This window comes from Gobius niger (genome assembly GCF_951799975.1).
Source record: "Gobius niger genome assembly, chromosome: 18".
Lineage (NCBI taxonomy): Eukaryota > Metazoa > Chordata > Actinopteri > Gobiiformes > Gobiidae > Gobius > Gobius niger.
Genome location: NC_136869.1, coordinates 8,318,693 through 8,337,316, shown reverse-complemented (window position 1 = coordinate 8,337,316; position 18,624 = coordinate 8,318,693). Strand labels below are relative to the sequence as shown.

At 41.0% G+C, this 18,624-nt stretch overlaps 1 protein-coding gene across 1 annotated transcript in view; it reads left to right on the top strand.

The window, feature by feature from the left end:
• Positions 1-18,624, top strand: part of adarb2 (adenosine deaminase RNA specific B2 (inactive)) — a 330,090-nt gene that overhangs the window by 257,482 nt on the left and 53,984 nt on the right. The window lies entirely within an intron of this gene.

The window sequence follows — 18,624 nt, the reverse complement described above, 5'->3', positions numbered from 1 at the left end:
CAGTTTTGCGACTGACGCTCTGGACACAAATTCGACCACGAGCATATGATGAAATTCGGACTCGCTATCATCGATAATGACATCGCGATTAATGTCGCCGTACTGATCGAGAAAATCTATAACTTTGGCAGAACTCTCTTTAACCGGCCCATCCACTAAGACGGCATTAGGAATTTTTATCCCCAGGGTGTCAAAAACTTCCATTGCAAAAACCGGACTGGTGAGTATGAATGAATTGTTTGTTATTATATCGTGTTGCTCACTGTACAAACTAGCTCCTGGCTAGCTCGCCAAGATGTAGCGGGTATTTGCTTTCACTGATGAATATTAAAGTATTGTTAATACTACTAGTTAAAGAATAATATATAGGCTAGTTAAGTCACAAAAGACTAAGTCCGACTACAGGAGCTAATGGTCAGGAACAACACGACACATTTCATTTAAATTTGGTGCAGGCACCATATATTGAATAGTAATTGGGAAACAAAATATTTACATAACAGAACCAAGGGAAAAAATAGAAAACCCCAGAATATTTACACACTGCAGTTGAACCGGTAATTGATAGTTAAGTGCACTGTATTATTATTAGCTGGAGGAATATGACAATAAAGCTTAGCAAATACACACGCACACAAACCAAACAAAAAGAATTGTCCAAAAACAATTGGTTTCGTTCAAAACAACCAACGCGACAACCCACGAGGGTTTGTGAGAGTTCAAAGTTGCAAGTCCATGTTTTATCGTGGGGAAAGGGGATGTGCAAGTGAGGTGAAACGTCGGTTGATTGAGAGTGTGTGGAGGACAGGCTGCGAACAACCCTCCTACCAGACCAGCAGGGTGGCTGTTCAGTGGATGCAGCTCAGATGGTAGGCTCCCAGCCTTAGTTCAGCTCGCCATCAATTGTCTCCCAAGAGACTGAGAGAACCTGGCCTGTAACACCACAACAGACCAATAAATAATAGGGCTAAGGTTACTAAGTTGATCTAACTGTAGCTAATGTTCATATCAATGTCAAAGTGTACACAAAATAAACAAATGTATAAACAACAACATGAAGAGATTGACAAAACAATCAAAAAGTGCCATACTAGCTTTGCATTAGCTGCACAAAGCTCATAGAAATCCAACAGTACTGTATAATCCAATTATCTCAATGCATGTAAACACACCTAGATCTGTGTGCACAATTTGTTCACAGAAAATACTTTCGTGACATGTATTAAATACACTTTAAACAGCCAATGCCACTGCCAATGCTAACGCTCGGCGCCGCTAGCTTAGCATTTAGCATGTAGCATGTAGCTCATTCATTCATTCAACTTACTCACCAGTTCCTCTATGCAACGCAACACGATGGCGGCGACGGATACCCTGCAGCCCAGTAGGTTGTTCTATAAGTTACAATAATAAGCTTAACTTAACAGGCATGAATCGAATCGAGCACACGAGTGAATATTTTGTAAGACACGAACCTGTCCGCAGCTGTCGGTCGGCTTCCCCACACCTCTGAATGAGGAAGACGCCGCAACCAGGTTAAACACTAGTGCTCCTCTGCGCTATTGGTTGAGCACAGTCACGTGATTGGCTACGTGAGGTCGAAGGGCACGCACTACGCACGGAAAATTTAAAGGGGCAGAACTAGTATACGCAATTGTTTTGTATATGACAGATTTTTAACCCGGGTTACATTTACTTTGTTGTTTTAACCCCCACCTGAACCGAGCATGTTTTGTACAGTTTGGCATTACTCAAATCTAACAGCTTAATGAATAAAAGCCTCAAAATAGCGACAAAAACGGGCTGGAAAAGCAACAAAAACACAATAAAAAAAAGAGGCGAAAACAGCACAAAGACGTTTACAAAATGTGACAAAAAAGCAGCGATAACGCAACAAAAAAGTTTACAATCAGATTTTAGATTAGCTTTAGATTTAGCTTTCCAATGAGGCATTACTCTGTTACTATAGGCTGTAAAGTCCCCAGTCGAGAAGCTTTTGAACTTCCATCCATCCATTTTCTTCCGCTTTATCCAGGGCCGGGTCGCGGGGGCAGCAGTCTCAGCAGAGATGCCCAAACTTCCCGATCCACACACACCTCCTCCAGCTGTTCTGGGGAAACCCCGAGGCGACACCAGGCCAGCTCGGAGACATAGTCCCACCTGAACCGAACACATTTCCTCCAGTTCAGCTTTACCCAAATCTAAAAAGTCACAGTCTATAGGAATTTTTGTCACGTTTCAGAAACTTTTTTGACATTTCTTTTCGTTGCTTTCTTGTTACTTTGTTGTCACTTTTCTGTTACTCTTTTGTGTTTTTTTTGTCACTTTTTCACCACATTTTTGTCACATTTTCGTCACTTGTTCATCGCCTTTTCTTCACTTTATTGTTCTTTGGTTGCTTTATTGTCGCTTTTCTGGCACTTTTTTTTGTTGCGTTTTCCTTCTCATTTTCGTCTTATTCTTTGTTGCAGTTTTTTTCAAGAAGCTGTTAGATTTGGGCAAGGCCAAACTGGAGAAAATATGCTCGGTTCAGGTGGGGATTAAGAGGTTAACAATGAATGAATAAGTGAAGTGAGTGAAGAACTATCCATTATGAGTAAAGTAGTTATTAAGTGTCTGTCACTCTTAACTAATGAATAGTTCATGATGAATCAAGTGTTAATCATCATTTAATACAGCTAAATCAGGTGTAGTTATTATAAAGTGTTACCTGTTATGTTTATAGTCTTAAGATTTTGGAAAATTGTGATTCCCATAAGAGGTTTTCTTCGCCCTCGTCTAGGCCACGCCCCCTTGCCCTCTGTATCTATTATCTTTTTAATATTCTTTACTTGTTCCTCTGGACTCCGTCATTTTTTCGGTCTGCCCAGTTTGTTTCCGACACGGTCATTTATTCTTAAGCCTTGGCCCGTTCCCTGAGTGAGAGTGTCCCGGGACGCTGTGACCAAATGCCCCTCAGCCAGTCATACATCACCCCCCTCCCTCCACCCTCCCCGCACCCTCCCGCTCCCCGGCTCCCGTCCCGCTCAGCGATAGGCCTCGGACAGGTGATCTACGAGCGCTGGTCCAGTCAACAAGGATCACCGAAATGCCACACGTTTGGTTTGGGGCGTCGGTCTGACAGAGGGAGAAAAATGAGCAGGGGAAGGGGGGAACTTTAGTTGTTTGTTCTGCACTAAATCAACGGCAGTGTTTTGTAAGAATCCAGAAATATGAACTAAAATATATGATTTTTTTCTATGAGTCGAGCAGGTGTGAGGCTAGTCTTCTCTTGGTTCGACCCGAAAAGAGCCCGATCTTTTATTCAAAACTCCCCTGAACGAACACGAGAATCACCCCAACTACGGAGCAGGCAACACAAGTGAAAGCCTTTTGTACTAAACCGCTTTTTATTAATTGTGGCACGAGATTGAATCCACACACACTTTTTTTTTGTGTAGAAATCAGTCCCATTGTAATTTTCGGATGATTTAAATACACAGGTTTGCTAGTGATCACTTCATAGATCAGTGGTTCTCAACTGGTTTGGCCTCAGGACCCATCACTTTGGGATGACAAGCCACGACCCAAATAAAACATACATTTGTAGCTTTTAACGATGAATATATGATCAACTTGAGTAGAGTAATTTAAACAGACTTAAAAGGGTAAAAACACTGCGTTTTTACCCTTTTTCAGTCCCACTTGTGACCCACTGAAAATGGTTCCACAACCCACTTTTGGGACCCACCAGTTAAGAACCACTGTCTTTGATAGTAATGTGAAAAATGAATCAAAAAGAGTCAGTTTTAAGATAAGATAAGATAAGATAAGATAAGATAAGACAAGATTAACCTCCATCCATCCATCCATCCAAGATTAACTATTGTGGGAAATTTGTCTGGGGCTATTCACCCATGCCGCAGACAAATATCAATACACACAGACAACATGAATAAAATATAAACATACAACAGGCCTGCCCCATTCTATACGAGTACAATAAAAGAGAATGTTATTGTCCATTGTTCACACCTATCAAAGTTCATCTTGAATAGATTTGTCCAACAGCCTAATTGAAGCCGGGACCAAAGAGTTTTTAAATCTGTTGAGATTGAGGAGCGGGGACCTGAGCCTTCTTCCCGAAGGCAGCATTGAATACAGAAAATGTGACGGTTCGCTCAAAATCTTGTTGGCCAAACACAGAGTGGCCTTTCATAGAGGCTCTTGTGAACGGCTGGTTGAAGGTATTCTGGTTGACGGTGTAATTTCCGTGACTTCCATTGCAGAGCAGGAACACATATCAATAGTTTATCCATCGTCAGACCAACAATGACCTACGCTAACACTTTACAAGCTTGTCAAGGTGCTGACAGTGCTTCCTCAGCTGCACTGGGGTAGAAGTGTGGCTGACAATCTGCGCTAGTCCGAGCCAGATGTTCAAACACTAATCTTGCCATGAGACCAGACTGCAAACCACTTCACCCCACACAGCGTATCCTTTGCTAGTCATTTTGTTAATCCCAGGTCAAACTGAGCCCCAGACTGATCAACGCTCTTCCCTAAAGTGTGCTTTTTGCTGATTTGGGCAGCGTTTATTTAGATTATTAACGAGTCAGTGGAGCATGGTGTTTCTCGATCGCTGGCTCAGTCCGTTCTGTTGTGACTGTTTGCGTTTCATTTTCGCTGCATGTTTGTCTTTAGGCTTTTGCTGCGCTGACATTGAGCAGCTGTGGCCGATCCGAGGACACGGGAAGCTGAGTGTGACCAAAGTTGTTTGATTTTAATTTGTTTTGTGTGAATCGATCGTCTCCACAGGGGGGCAGCGTTAGTCGTCTGCTGCCTGTGCCGCTGGTTTGAAATGGTGTCGAGAGCAAACGCTGAAAAGATCCCACAGTCATCGCTCTCATGACAGAAAATGTCGAAATGTTGTTGGTTAAGATTCATAGGCTCGTATCTACACTGCCTGAAACTTGGTCAGAACAAACCTGACCAACTGTAGTAACCCCAGATTATAGGGAACAGGTGGTTAGTTTTTTAGAACCACAACCATAAAAAAATAAATTAAAAAAAAGTATTTTCTAACCATTTGGGAGACATTATTTATTTATTTTTTTAACCGGTCCAAACCTGATCTAAATCAGTCTAAAACTGGTCTAAACCAGTCTAAAAATTGTCAAAAGAAGCATAAACCAGTCTAAACTTGATCTAAACCAGTCCAAACTTGATCTAAACCAGGCAAAACTTGATCTAAACCAGTCAAAACTTGATCTAAACTTGATCTAAACCAGTCAAAACTTGATTGAAACCAGTTAAAACTTGATCTAGACCAGTCCAAACCTGATCTAAACCAGTCCCAGCTTGATCTAAACCAGTCCAAACTTGATTGAAACCAGTCAAAACTTGATCTAGACCAGTCCAAACCTGATCTAAACCAGTATAATCTTGATCTAAACCAGTCCACACTTGATCTAAACCAGTCCAAACTTGATCTAAACCAGGCAAAACTTGATCTAAACCAGTCCAAACTTGATCTAAACCAGTCAAAACTTGATCTAAACCAGTCCAAACTTGATTGAAACCAGTCAAAACTTGATCTAGACCAGTCCAAACCTGATCTAAACCAGTATAATCTTGATCTAAACCAGTCCACACTTGATCTAAACCAGTCCAAACTTGATCTAAACCAGGCAAAACTTTATCTAAACCAGTCCAAACTTGATCTAAACCAGTCAAAACTTGATCTAAACCAGTCTAAACTTGATCTTAACCAGTCCAAACCTGATCTAAACCAGACAAAACTTGATCTAAACCAGTCCAAACTTGATCTAAACCAGGCAAAACTTGATCTAAACCTGGCAAAACTTGATCTAAACCAGGCAAAACTTGATCTAAACACTTGATCTAAACCAGTCCAAACCAGCACAAACCAGCTCAAACCTGTCCAAACGAATCCAAGCCAGGTCTAAACCAACCCAAACCAGCATAAACCAGTCCAAACTAGTCCAACCCTTATCTAAACTGGATATTAATAATGGTAGAGAGGCAGAATTAGAAACAACACATGATTCAATAAAGTGTGCTCTACCAAACGGTTGAGCAAACTATTAAAGGGTTTAGCCAGAACTGCACTTTGCTGTCACACATACAGCAGATATAGACAAGCGAAACACTAAACACTGTTCCGTCAATGTGTCTTTAATCAAAACCGCAATAAAAAAAGACAATAGTTAATAAAGACGTGTTCACTTTCGGCGTCGTATGTGCTGAGAATGAGAAACGTGGTCAAAAGAGTAAGAATGTGCTCTGACTTTAGTGTCTTATTAAACAACAGAAACTGTCAGCTGTTCTTTATCTCTTTTATATCAGTCAATTTAGAGCATCATCTCATGGCTTTTATGTCTCTCTATATTTGAAGGCTCTGGTGATAAGTGCTTGTGAGTGGGCGCGTGCTTGTGCTTGATGGCTGTAGATTCTTGGATAGTTTTTGAGTGAAGAGGACCACTGGGACCTCTCGCTCTCTCTCGCTCCCCTCTCTTTCTCTCTCTCTCTCTCTCTCTCTCTCTCTCTCTCTCTCTCTCTCTCTCTCTCTCTCTCTCTCTCTCTCTCTCTCTCTCTCTCTCCCCTCTCTTTCTCTCTCTCGTTCTCTCTGATTCCGATCCTTGTCTAACTTTAGCTCCCGTCTGCAGCGCGTCCTTGGGTTTTGTGTAAATCTTCCCCCCGTCTCTCTGCCACATGCTCCTGTATTTCCTCTCACTCCTCACCTCTTTGGTCCTAATGAGGGTCTCTGCTTGAGTCCGGGTTTGCTTTGGGAGACCCGCCGTGTCCCGACCTCCTTCACGCCGCACTTTTTACATCAATCGCGGCTGATTTTCCTCTCGGCGGCTCTACAGCGTGACGCTCTGAGAGAGTTTCTGGTGACAATGCCCCGCTGTTCAGCCTCTAACTTTGATAATCACTGACAAAAAGTGTTGACAGAATGAAGGGTTCAGGCGGTTCTCAACATTCGCTGAAACAAACTATATTTCAACGTTTCGGGACAACTTTAATGTAAGACACTCAAGGAACTAATGTAGGTCTTTAAACTTTGTGACGGATAACACACTGACAGGTGTTATCCGTAGGTGGAACACACTGTAGGTGGAACACCTACTGCTGTAGGAGTTCCACCTACAGCAGTAGGTGGAACTCCTGCTGTCACCGCTTCCTGTACTGTAAATAATGTATAATGAGGCATAAGAATGATTTTAGATCCTCAGTGTTGAAGTTTTACACTATATTATTAAACAATGTCTATGGAAGTAATAGTAAGGAGTGAAAGACTGGACTGGTGTCTCAAATTGGCCTGGAGTGCCCTCCGTAGGCAGCAGTGGGAATAACACGTTACACAACAGGAAAAACAAGCTTTCACTTTCATCTAACAGCATTCTAACAAATCAATAGCGCTGCGATGAACACACTTTCAACTTAACCTCCCTCCTGGAGCCCTTCAGCTGTAGAAAATGAAACAACCAAAGTCAGCAGCATTACTCAAGTACTGGGACACAGATATGTTTTTGGCTAGGGCTGGGTACAATTAAAAAAAAAAAATACTAATACCCGCACTTTTTTTTTTAAACCTATACTAAAATATTTGCCATCTAGAACCAGAAAACAGAACAATAATGATCATTTATTCCATAGAAGACTATAGGCCAGACTGTAGATTGTCCGAGTGGTGGAGCTATGCCCTATGCACCTTCGCCACTTACGGGAGGGCGTCACATGAGGAGGTGACTGCTCTGATGGGGGCACCACTGACATTCATTTTCTCGTTTACATCATGCTGCCTTGTGTTCTTCCTTAAAGGGACTATATGGAGTTTAAAAATGTTAAAATTCTGTATGTTCCTCCCCCTACATGTTCCAGCCATGTCCTAATGTGTAGAATGAGCCCAGACATATTTACCACAGCTGCCTCTAAAATCCTGCACTGTCACTCAAAAAGGTGTTAATTTGGGTCCGAAGTGCCGTCATGCACGAGCTTAACATAGATATTGCAGTTACACACATGACCTGGGGTGGCAGTAGTGAGCATAAAATAGCGAACTTTCATTCTAGTCTCTTTAAAGGGACTATACAGAGTTTAAAAATGTTAAAATTAAGTATTTTTCTCCCCCTACATGTTTCAACAATGTCCTAAGCCCTAAGGTGTAGAATGAGCCCAGACATAAAAAAGGTGTTACTTCGGGTCTGAAGTGCCGTCACGCACAAGCTTAATAGAGAAGCTGCAGTTACACGTATGACCTGAGGTGGCAGTAGTGAGTATAAAATGGCTAACTTGCATCTAGCCCCTTTAAGTCAAGTTTGGGGATCAAAATTGCCTCTGGTTTGATAACTTTGTGACTAAATGGCCGAGTGACTACGTGTTTCTCTCCAACATGTAGTTTTGAAGTTTAAAGTCAGTTTTTGGTGACATGCCCCGGCTGTTCCGCCTGCTTTTCGACGCTCCTGACAGGAAGCACTGACGGGCCGCAGCGGGGCCATATGTTTGTTGACGTTGGCAGGTCGGATTGAGTTGGATACAGTCTGATTTAGTTGGAAGCTTTGGGTTTTAAAGAGTCTGGTCCAAATGTTTTCCACAGTTGAACACTCTCCGGGATGAACCTCTGCGATGTCATGGCACAACAACACGGTTTACAGACACAAACTAAACAGGGAACAGCGCCCAGTGACTTTATCTACAGAGAGCAGTGTGTCATTCTGATGGGAGCGTGTCACCAAATTCAGTTCACTTTTTGGAATGAAGCAATCTAGAAAGTTAGCGTGTGTGTATATACTGGTACAAGATAACTAAAGACACTACACTGTTCTTGAAAGAAGCTTCAGTCTCACACAAGAAGCTTATATTACTACTACTACTACTACTACTACTACTACTACTTCTATTGCAGTTGCATTGTGTCAATAAGCTTCTGTAAAGTCAAAAGATACAGTGTTGCATTAATTTCCACCATGATCTTGTAAAAAAAAATCCAGATGGAAACTTTTTTATTTGGTCAGGCAGTTAAATATTAAAGCCAAAACTATTTCAAATATCCAGCCGTCATCTTGTATTGGTGCAGTACATGAGAGTGTTTCGATACAATATATTCTAATGCAAAGAATTTAATTTATGATATTGTATATATAAGATAAACTTTACTGTCCCACGAGTGGGAAATTTGCCTTGGGCTATTCACCCATGCTGCAGCCAAAAATCAATACACATAGACCACATGAATAAAATATAAACATACAATGGCCTGTTGCCGATTCTGTAAGAGTACAATAAAAGAGGATGTCCATTGTCCATTGTTCTGACACCTATCAAAGTTCATCTTGTTCAACAGCCTAATTGAAGTTGGAGTTTTTAAATCTGTTGATTGAGCAGCGGGGAACCCTGAGCCTTCTTCCCGAAGGCAACATTTTGTCCTCTGAACACAGAGAATGTGACGGATCGCTCTTCTTGGCCAAACGCAGAGTGGCCTGTTCATAGATTCTCTGCGCTGAGGGGCGCTCCTGTTCACCAGTGATTTTCCAAGCAGTGTTGACCAGGCGCAGCACCTTGTTCTGTAGCTCACTGGAGAGGCAACCATACCAAGCTGTAATGCTGTATCTTACTGCACTGTCCAACACTGACTGCCAGAAAATTATCATCATTTTTTTGTCTACCCCATGGATTCTTGTGACCACTGGCCTGTGATCACCGAACTCTCTGGGATCAAACACCATCTCTTTGGTTTTGGACATGGTTAAAGGTGTGTAATAGGTGACACCTAAGTAGGTCTTAGCTTTCAAATGAGGTATTACTCTGGCCTATATAGTCTGTAAGCTCCAGTCGAGAAGCTTTTAGATTTGGGTAAAGCTGAACTGGAAAAAAAATATGGTTAAGGCGGGGGTTGAGAGGTTAAACCAATCTGCACCAAATCTGGATCTATCAAAGCTATATTTAAGTCAAAAACATTTGTATATGTATTTCTATACCTGAGTCGAGAATCAAATATTGCGATACATAGAAGATATATTGCAAAACTATATTTTGTCCCAGCCCTATTAAGAAACTTTTGTCTACGATGGAAAACTCCTCTCTAAAATAAGTGAGTATCATATTAGTGCTGCTTCTCTCAAACAAACCAGGCGTTGCTCCATGTAAGACGCCTCTTATTAGTTCAAACTGTGCAAACCGTGGGACAGATAAAACACACTCCTCTCCTCCATCTATTTCCCCTGAGGATGATCACAGACCTTCTGTACAGAGGAGGAAAAACCAGCCGATCTGACGCAACGACTGAAGCTATGTGTCAAATGGAGAACAAATAAGAGGGAGAAGAGTCTCGCTGAGAGGGACCGGGCGTTTTACAAACCTTACAGAGCTTTAAGAAGAGACATGAGATGAACGAAATGAAACATCCTGTGTGGGTTAGAGAATGGGCGCACAGTGGGAGAAGGTGCGGATTCTGGAAAGCTTTACAACTAAGTATGAATTGTTAAATATCTTCATAAAGAAATACAACGTAAAACAGTTTTTATGCCACCTGGTCGGCTCTGCTCAAGTTAGATAAGGAGCGGAGGTTTTTCAGTCTGCAAACACATAGCAGGAGGGAATTATCTGAAATTAAAAAGTTGGAAAGGCGAGTTCAATAATACTTTGCATAAAAATCTTTTAGCTTTATTTGGTAACAACACTTTTTTACCAATTAATAGGAGTTTTAGTCATTAGAAATACGGCAAACAAACATCTTTTACATGGTTATAATGAACAAAATGATGCAAACAGGAGGAATAGGCAAGTTGGGGGGAAAAAATGTAAAATTTGGTATTGTTATTATTATAACTTTAAAGGGACTATACAGAGAACTGACTATACAAAAAAAATGTATTTTCCCTCCCTATATTTTCCAGCCATGTCCTAATGTGTAGAATGAGCCCAGACCTGTTCACCACAGCTGCCTCTAAAATCCTGCACTGTCACTCAAAAAGCTGTTACTTCGGGTCTGAAGTGCCGTCATGCTCAAGCTTAATATAGAAGGTGCAGTTACACGTATGACCTGAGGTGGCAGTAGTGAGTATAAAATGGCCAACTTGCATCTATCCCCTTTAAGCTTTAGGAAAAAAAACGTTTTTGGTACAATGTATTATGAGTTCTACGGGAAACTTGTGCAGCAGTTGAGCAATCATCCACCAGCCACAGCTATTAAAGCAGGCTGTCATTGTGTCCCTGAGCAAGACACTTTACTGACATTTTACCAGCATTGCCAGCATGGTCAGAGCACAACACATGTAACAATAGCGGCATTAATATAATATTAAATGTGCTATCTAAAAGAAAGAGTGACAGCATAAAGGCAAAAGTGTAGCCTCACAGTATATAGTGAAAGAATAAACATGGATATATCGAGAGGGAGAAAAGTGTAAAGACAAAATCTGTGATTGAGCCCTGGCTATAGGGCTTTCCCGACTCCTGTTTGCACCATTTTGTTTTAATGTGTAAATACGTCCACTCTCCCTGTTGTTCAAAATGTAGCCTCTTTTTTTAAAGCAGTATTAAGTAACTCATGCCCCTAGAGGCCATAAGTGCCACTGCAGGTATCGTAGCATGCTAAGTTTTTTACTCATTAATTGTCCGTGAGAGTAAATACTAAGCTGACAGAAAAGACAAAGGGAGAGAGAGATATTGTACATACAATTACACAATAGAGATATTTTTTTTTCACTCAAACTTGGCTGTAAATACTTTTTAAGTGGCGCTAGCCTAGCTTTGCCCGCTAGCCTGTTAGCTTCTTCTTCATGATTCCATTAGTTTGTATTGGGGCCTCCGGGTCGGAGCAGGGAATTGTGGTTTTCTGGACAGAGACACCAGGGGGAGATGCAAGACCCCCCCAATCATCCCATGAACACTTGTATTACCCCTAGAGGGACTACGGAAAGGATTTATTAAGGCAAACAAGTTACTTCGTACTGCTTTAACGTGAAGAATGTTTTTAGTTTTAGTTACACATTTGGAATTTACCATCCTTTAACGTTCTTAAGCTTTCATCTGTTCTTGGTTGTCACACTTATTTTGACTCTCATTCAAGAAGCTTCATCACAGACTAATGATCTTTCTTGCCATCTCGTGCCAATTTTGTTTTCGCAATCTTGAATTCTGGGATGAATGTGGTCTTCTGCCAAATTAAGGTCACTTAAACAGAAACGACTGCACAACTGAGAGCTTTTATAAACATACTACAGCCAATTTTATGAAGAGTGTGTCTGACCCGCGAGTGTTGACAGGTATAGATGAGTTTACCTGAATTATAGAATTAATGAATCAAATAGATGAACAGATAGATTTCTTTCAAAGATGATCATACACGCACTTTTACCTACATTTACAGCTCGTATATCCTCGAGGAAGATACTTTTTTTCCATCTTGTATCTGAACCAGCTGTGTAAAACGCCGGCTTTAAAAGTAAAAAAGAGTTAATCCAACGCTGCCAGGTCGAGAGAGAAAAGACTTACAATTTTTCTTTGCTCAAACCGGGGAATTTCATCAGCATTTGCAGAAGATCAGGGAGAATCACATCTCGCCTGTGTGAAACGACATTAGTGCTTATAATTAAAGGGAGATAATGTATTGCTTTTGACAGCAGTTTTGGTAATGGCTTTTGCGTTCACCATCTGGACTCTTTTTCATTCAGAGAGATGGGCGAGTCGAGATTTAGTGCGGAAGAAACACTGGGGCAAGATGGAGCAACCGAGTGAAGCATTTTGCTGGAAAAATCATCCTCTACGTCTAAATAATTGAAATCCACGTGTGAACATTTAATAATTCACCACTACATGGGAATCATTTGCCCGTCAAACTCTTGAGAATCACTATAGTTACAGACTGCAATGTGTCATACTTGGGGAGAAGGAACTGTGCAAAGGAAATCGTACTTTTTCACAGTTTTTAGGCGTTTTCTCTCCGAAATCTGGTCCTAATAAATGTTTTGGGACAAGAGATTATCCACTAGAAGTGAAAAAAAACAAAAAAAACAGTAGGCCTTATTGAAGCGATTAACATGCAGCATGATACAAACGGCAACGGAGTGAAGGAAGTGTGCTATTTTTTTCCACTGTTTTTAGTCGTAGTCAGGCTATGTGCATATTTAATACACACAAATATAGTCAAGTCAAAATCTGGTCCTAATAAATGTTTTGGGACAAGAATTATCTACTAGAAGTGGGGGGGAAACAGCGCTTGAAGCAGTTAGCCTGTAGCATGATACAGACAGCAGTGTGTCATACTAGGGGTGAAAGAAGTGTGCTAATGGTGCGTTCCAGGCACCATTAGCACGCTGGTACATTTCTGGAAAAATGCCTTGGAACGCCGCTCGAACTGGTAATTACAACTTGTAAAGTCGGAGACCTCCAGAGAGCTACGAGTTCGAATGTGAGATTAAGACTGAAATGGCGGCCCCCAGTGGAGGAGCACAGCTAATGTTAAAACTAACAAAATCACTGCATCAGTGAAGTGAATGTTACTTTTGGTCACAGCTTTCAACATAACGTTCTGTTGCATGTTTTTAATGGGTTCGTACTTATGTTCCCCGGGTCCGATGTTCCCCTACTTGTATTGATGGTGGAACATCGGTACCTCGCATATTAAAGCAGTACTAAGTAACGTGTTTACCTTAATAAATCCTTTTCGTAGTCCCTGTGGGGGTAATACAAGTGTTTATGGGATGATTGGAGGGTCTTTCATCTCCCCCTGGTGTCTCTGGCCAGAAAACCATGTTTGCAACTTGACTGCCACCGGACCGGAGCAAGCAATACACACTAATAGAATTACGAAGAAGAAGCTAACATGCTAACGGACAAAGCTAGCTGTGGGCTAACGTCACTTTAAACAGTATTTACAGCCAAGTTTGAGTGAAAAAAATTATTTCCATTGTATAATTGGATGTACAATATCCCTCTGTCCCTTCGTCTTTCCTGTCAGCGTAGTATTTACTCTCCAAGACAATTAATAAGTAAAAAAAATCGTAACTTGCTTCGACACTTGCAGTTGCGCTTATGGCCTCTAGGGGCAAGAGTTACTTAGTACTGCTTTAAAAAGTCCCGATGTTACATATGACTTTATTCACGTGGAACACTCTGAGGTCACAAGTCGTAATTTTCAAGTGGGAAGTTTCCAGTTGCTTGTAACGCACCATAAGTGTTTCTAGACATTTCTAGACATTCTGTCCAACTATATGAGCATATTTCGCACACACAAATAAAGTCAAGTCAAAATCTGGTCATAATGAATGTTTTGGGACAAGAGATTATCCAAAAAATCTGCACATGAAGAGGTTAGCATGAAGCATGATACAGGCGGCAATGTGTCATAGGAAGTTTGCTAATGCCAAATGTGCTATTTTTTCACTGTTTTAGACATTTCTTGTCGGGCATATGATCGGGCAATGAGCATATTTAGCACACACAATAAAGTCAAGTCAAAATCTGGTTCTAAATAATGTTTTGTCACAAGAGATTATTAGCAGTTAGCATGGAACTAACATGAGGTTTGTGGTTTGAATATTTACATATTTACATATTTGTCCTGCTCCTTGTGTTTGTAGCTTTAATTGGTAGAAATTACACTCACAATTTAGCATTTTTTCAAGTCTATTGGTTGTTAATCTATATGTTTGTATCAAGGCACTTTTGTCCCGATGAACCTCAAACTTGAAAACTATTTCCCTAGTCAACATCGTATACATGCTACTGTGATTTATTGGAAAATGCTGTTCTGTTGTGTGCATTGGGAGTCATAAATCTGATCCCAGGAGAGGTGTTCAGAGGTTAAGGGAGTGTGAGTCTGAGTTTTCCTTCTTTAGATTGTATTTATAGCAACATTTCACCCGTCGCTCTGGACTTCAGTTTTTACCCATCTCATTAACCAGAGAACTGTATCGCCCCCGTCCCAGTTCGTTTGTACTTTGGGCCACATGCAGAGCCCACCTCCGCCCGATCCCCCGTCGTGAGTGTACCGCGGTTTGAAGGGGCTGCAGCGTGACATATGTTTCGCTAATGCTCTCATGTCTGCGCTCCCTGCCCCTCTGACGTACGCGCCGCCTTCATCTCAGTGTGGTTTGCTCCGTGTCTGTCACCGCGGCATCTGCTCCTGTCCCGTTAGCCGTGTGAGGTCCGATCTGTGCGGGCCGCTGTGAGCAAACTGCAACTTTATCATTTAAAGGCCATTATAGTGTGGCTGAGGCAAATGTATCAAAGGACAACATCGCCCGGAAGCTGTGAGACCTGCCACAGATGATGTGAGTCTCAGTGTGTGCAGTAAACCATTGAGCCAGATGCCCTTCCTTTACTTTTATCTGTGACCTGTTTCACACAGAGATTGGAAGCCACAGAGTCCCAGATCTGAACCCCACTGAGAATCTATGGGATGTGCTGGAGAGGGTTTTACGCAGTGGTCACATTCTCCCATCATCAATACAACAGGGAATAAGTGCATGGGTCGATACTGGAAAAATGTCCATCTTAAATGAGATAAATGACTTAAAATGGCTGAAATAAAGGTTCTTTATGTTGAATTTGAGTCAGTTTGAACTATAAGATAAGATAAAAATGCTGATGCAGTGCATAAATCCCACTTGAATTCAGCAAAAAGGTCCTGGGTTCGATTCCCACCTGGACGGGGCCTTTCTGTGTAGAATTTCATGTTCTCTCCGTGTCTGCGTAGATTTCCCCTATCACTAAAAACATGTACAATAGGTCAGGATGAATGAGAGTGTGTTTGAGAGTGCGAGTGTGTGTGTGGGACGACGAATGCAAATTAGCCCATGGTTCGATTCCGGACTGGCTTGTTCATTAAAGGGACTATACGGAGTTTCAAAATGTTAAAATTTGGTATTTTCCTCCCCTACATGTTCCAGTAATGTCCTAATGTGAAGAATGAGCCCAGACCTGTTCACCACAACTGCCGCTTAAAGTGATAGTCTGAAAGTTTAAATATTTCACAAATTTAATAGACTGTGTATAATTGACCGCCTGGGTCTAAAATTTAAGGTAACGTAAGTATTTTTAAATAATCATAGTTTGCTGATTTCAGCAACTAATCAGAATCCACGGGATACCACTTTGACCAATGAGACGAGCTTTTCCTGTGAACCGGCCTGTCAGGTCCAATCAGGGGAGAAGGGGGAGGAGCTTGATTGTTTACTTTGGAAAATTCTGTTCCTGCGCTACTCATTTTGCAAACTAGAAAGGCCTTTACTTTCAAATTTCACTCTATCTCTCCTTACTTTGCAAACTTACAGACTATCACTTTAAATCCTGCACTGTCACTCAAAAAGGTGTGATTTCGGGTCTGAAGTGCCGTCATGCCCGAGCTTAATATAGAAACTGCAGTAACACGTAAGACCTGAGGTGGCAGTAGTGAGTAAAAAAATGACAACTTGCATCTAGTCCCTTTAACATGCACTGTCCCAACCAAATAAACCAATATTATTATTTACTTGAAATGATACAAAATAATCCAAATGACGAAAAAATGTACTTGCTCCATTGGTAATAAGAGGAGACCAAACCAAATCTACTCAAACTTTAGATTTAATTTCTTAATTTAAGTAGATTTATGTCATGTCTTTCTTAAGATGATTATCTTTTTTTTCTGATGAGAGCGGGGCATCTCGTGATACAAAGGTCGGGGGTTTGAATCCCACCTCCTGCAGGTGCACTCTGTCGTTGTGTCCTTGGGCAAAACACTTCACCCTTGCCTTCAGTGTCTGCCTTCATTGGTGTATGAATGAGAGTGTGAATACTGGTTCCTTGCTGTAAAGCGCTTTGAGTGCCTAATGTAGGTTGAAAAGCGCTTATGAATTCAGACATGTGACCTTTATGATGTTTCCAATTTGCTTTTGATATCCACATTTTCCATAATTCCTTTACTGGGTAGAAATCTTGAAAATATTATGTTTTGTCATTAAAACTGCATTTCTGCTCATGTGTAAACCCAGTAAAAGGAAATACTAAATTTGTCGGACAGATACGTGATTGTACTGCCTGCACAAATCTTTTTTTTATTCCACCTATAGTATTTCCACAGTAAAGTAATGAGTATTTTTTACATCAGATTCCGTTGAGACGCACCAGCCCACACTGCTCTAAATAATGACCTCCTCCTCCGCTCCCTGTGACATGTCTGACACTTGTTCATCAATGCTCTGCTCTGGCTTCAGCGTGTTCACTCTGCAGCAGGAGCGGACATGTCTGCACTGACCAATATCACTGTGTCTCCATCTGATATGACGCAACATGTGGAAGCGGCTTGCGTTGAGCCCTCAACCAATTATACAGGATACGATACGACCAGAGGAGAACGCTGAAGGGTAGAGAGTGAAACCAGACTGGAAAATGGCCTCTTTTCATTTTTGTTAATCAGCATTACTACTACACGGCAAAAAGTCTATATCAAGCATTGCCTTGACTTGAATTGAGGAAATGTATCTTGTTTAGAGCGGTTTTCACTAATTTAGACATTTTTTCCTGATCGGACTGTGCTTGTTTGAGGACATTTCAGACCAGTTCCAGCTCCAGACCAATTTTCTTACCCCAGTGGCAAAGAAAATTACCTGAAATGAGGACGAAATGTATTGAAATGAGTCAGAAACATCTCAGAACAAGTGAAATGATCTAGGACAAATGCCCAACAACATCTTAATTAGTCAAAACAACTAAAATTTGGATTATTATGCTCAAATTGAGATGTTTATACTAATCTAGTTAATTACGTTTTGCAGTGTACATTTCAATCAGTGGTGAGTGAAAGTACTGGAATTTACAGCTTTATTTAAATGGAATTACAACAGGCTAAAGTCATGTCTTTCAAATTTCAGGTTTTGAGCCAAATTGGTCTCTAACATTTAAACTTTCACAAGGAAACAAAAAAATAGCCTGATTTGAGTCATAATGATTATTTTTTTACACATTTAAACTTATTTTGAAGGGATATTTCAAGATTTTTGACCCAGGGCCTCTTTTCCTAGAGTGTTGTTGATTTGTGGAGATATATATATTTCTAAATTCATGCAGTCCTTATATTTGAAGAGTTTAGTGGCACTAGGCCAGTGCATGTCTATGGTAACTAGTAGCCTGCATTAAAAACGGTCTGACCCAAGCACAGTGCACCTGAGGCAAATCATTTATAACACCAGAACACCGATATAAATGTCTGTTGACTGAATAGTTTTTGAAATATAACCATTTTGCATTTAAAAGAACTTATATTTGAGCAGCATCAGCTTCCTGGTTGTAAGCTACGCAGCGGCGGAGTTATCTGCTCGGTTACCGGATCTACATTAGTTTGCTTACCTGCGTTACCGGCATTACTACATGTGGGATTCACAAAGGAGCTTTCTACAAATCAGATGTGGCAACGTTTGGAGGACTACCTATGATTTTGAAGAGGTTTTTAATGCAGGCTACTAGTTACCATAGACATGCACTAGCCTAGCATTAGCATAGCACCACTAAACTCTGGACAGCATGAATAAAAAAAAATATCTCCAGAAATCAACAACACTCTGGATAACAAGGAAATGAGGCCCTTTGTCAAAAATCATGAAATATCCCTTTAAAACTAAACAAGTGTCCAAAATC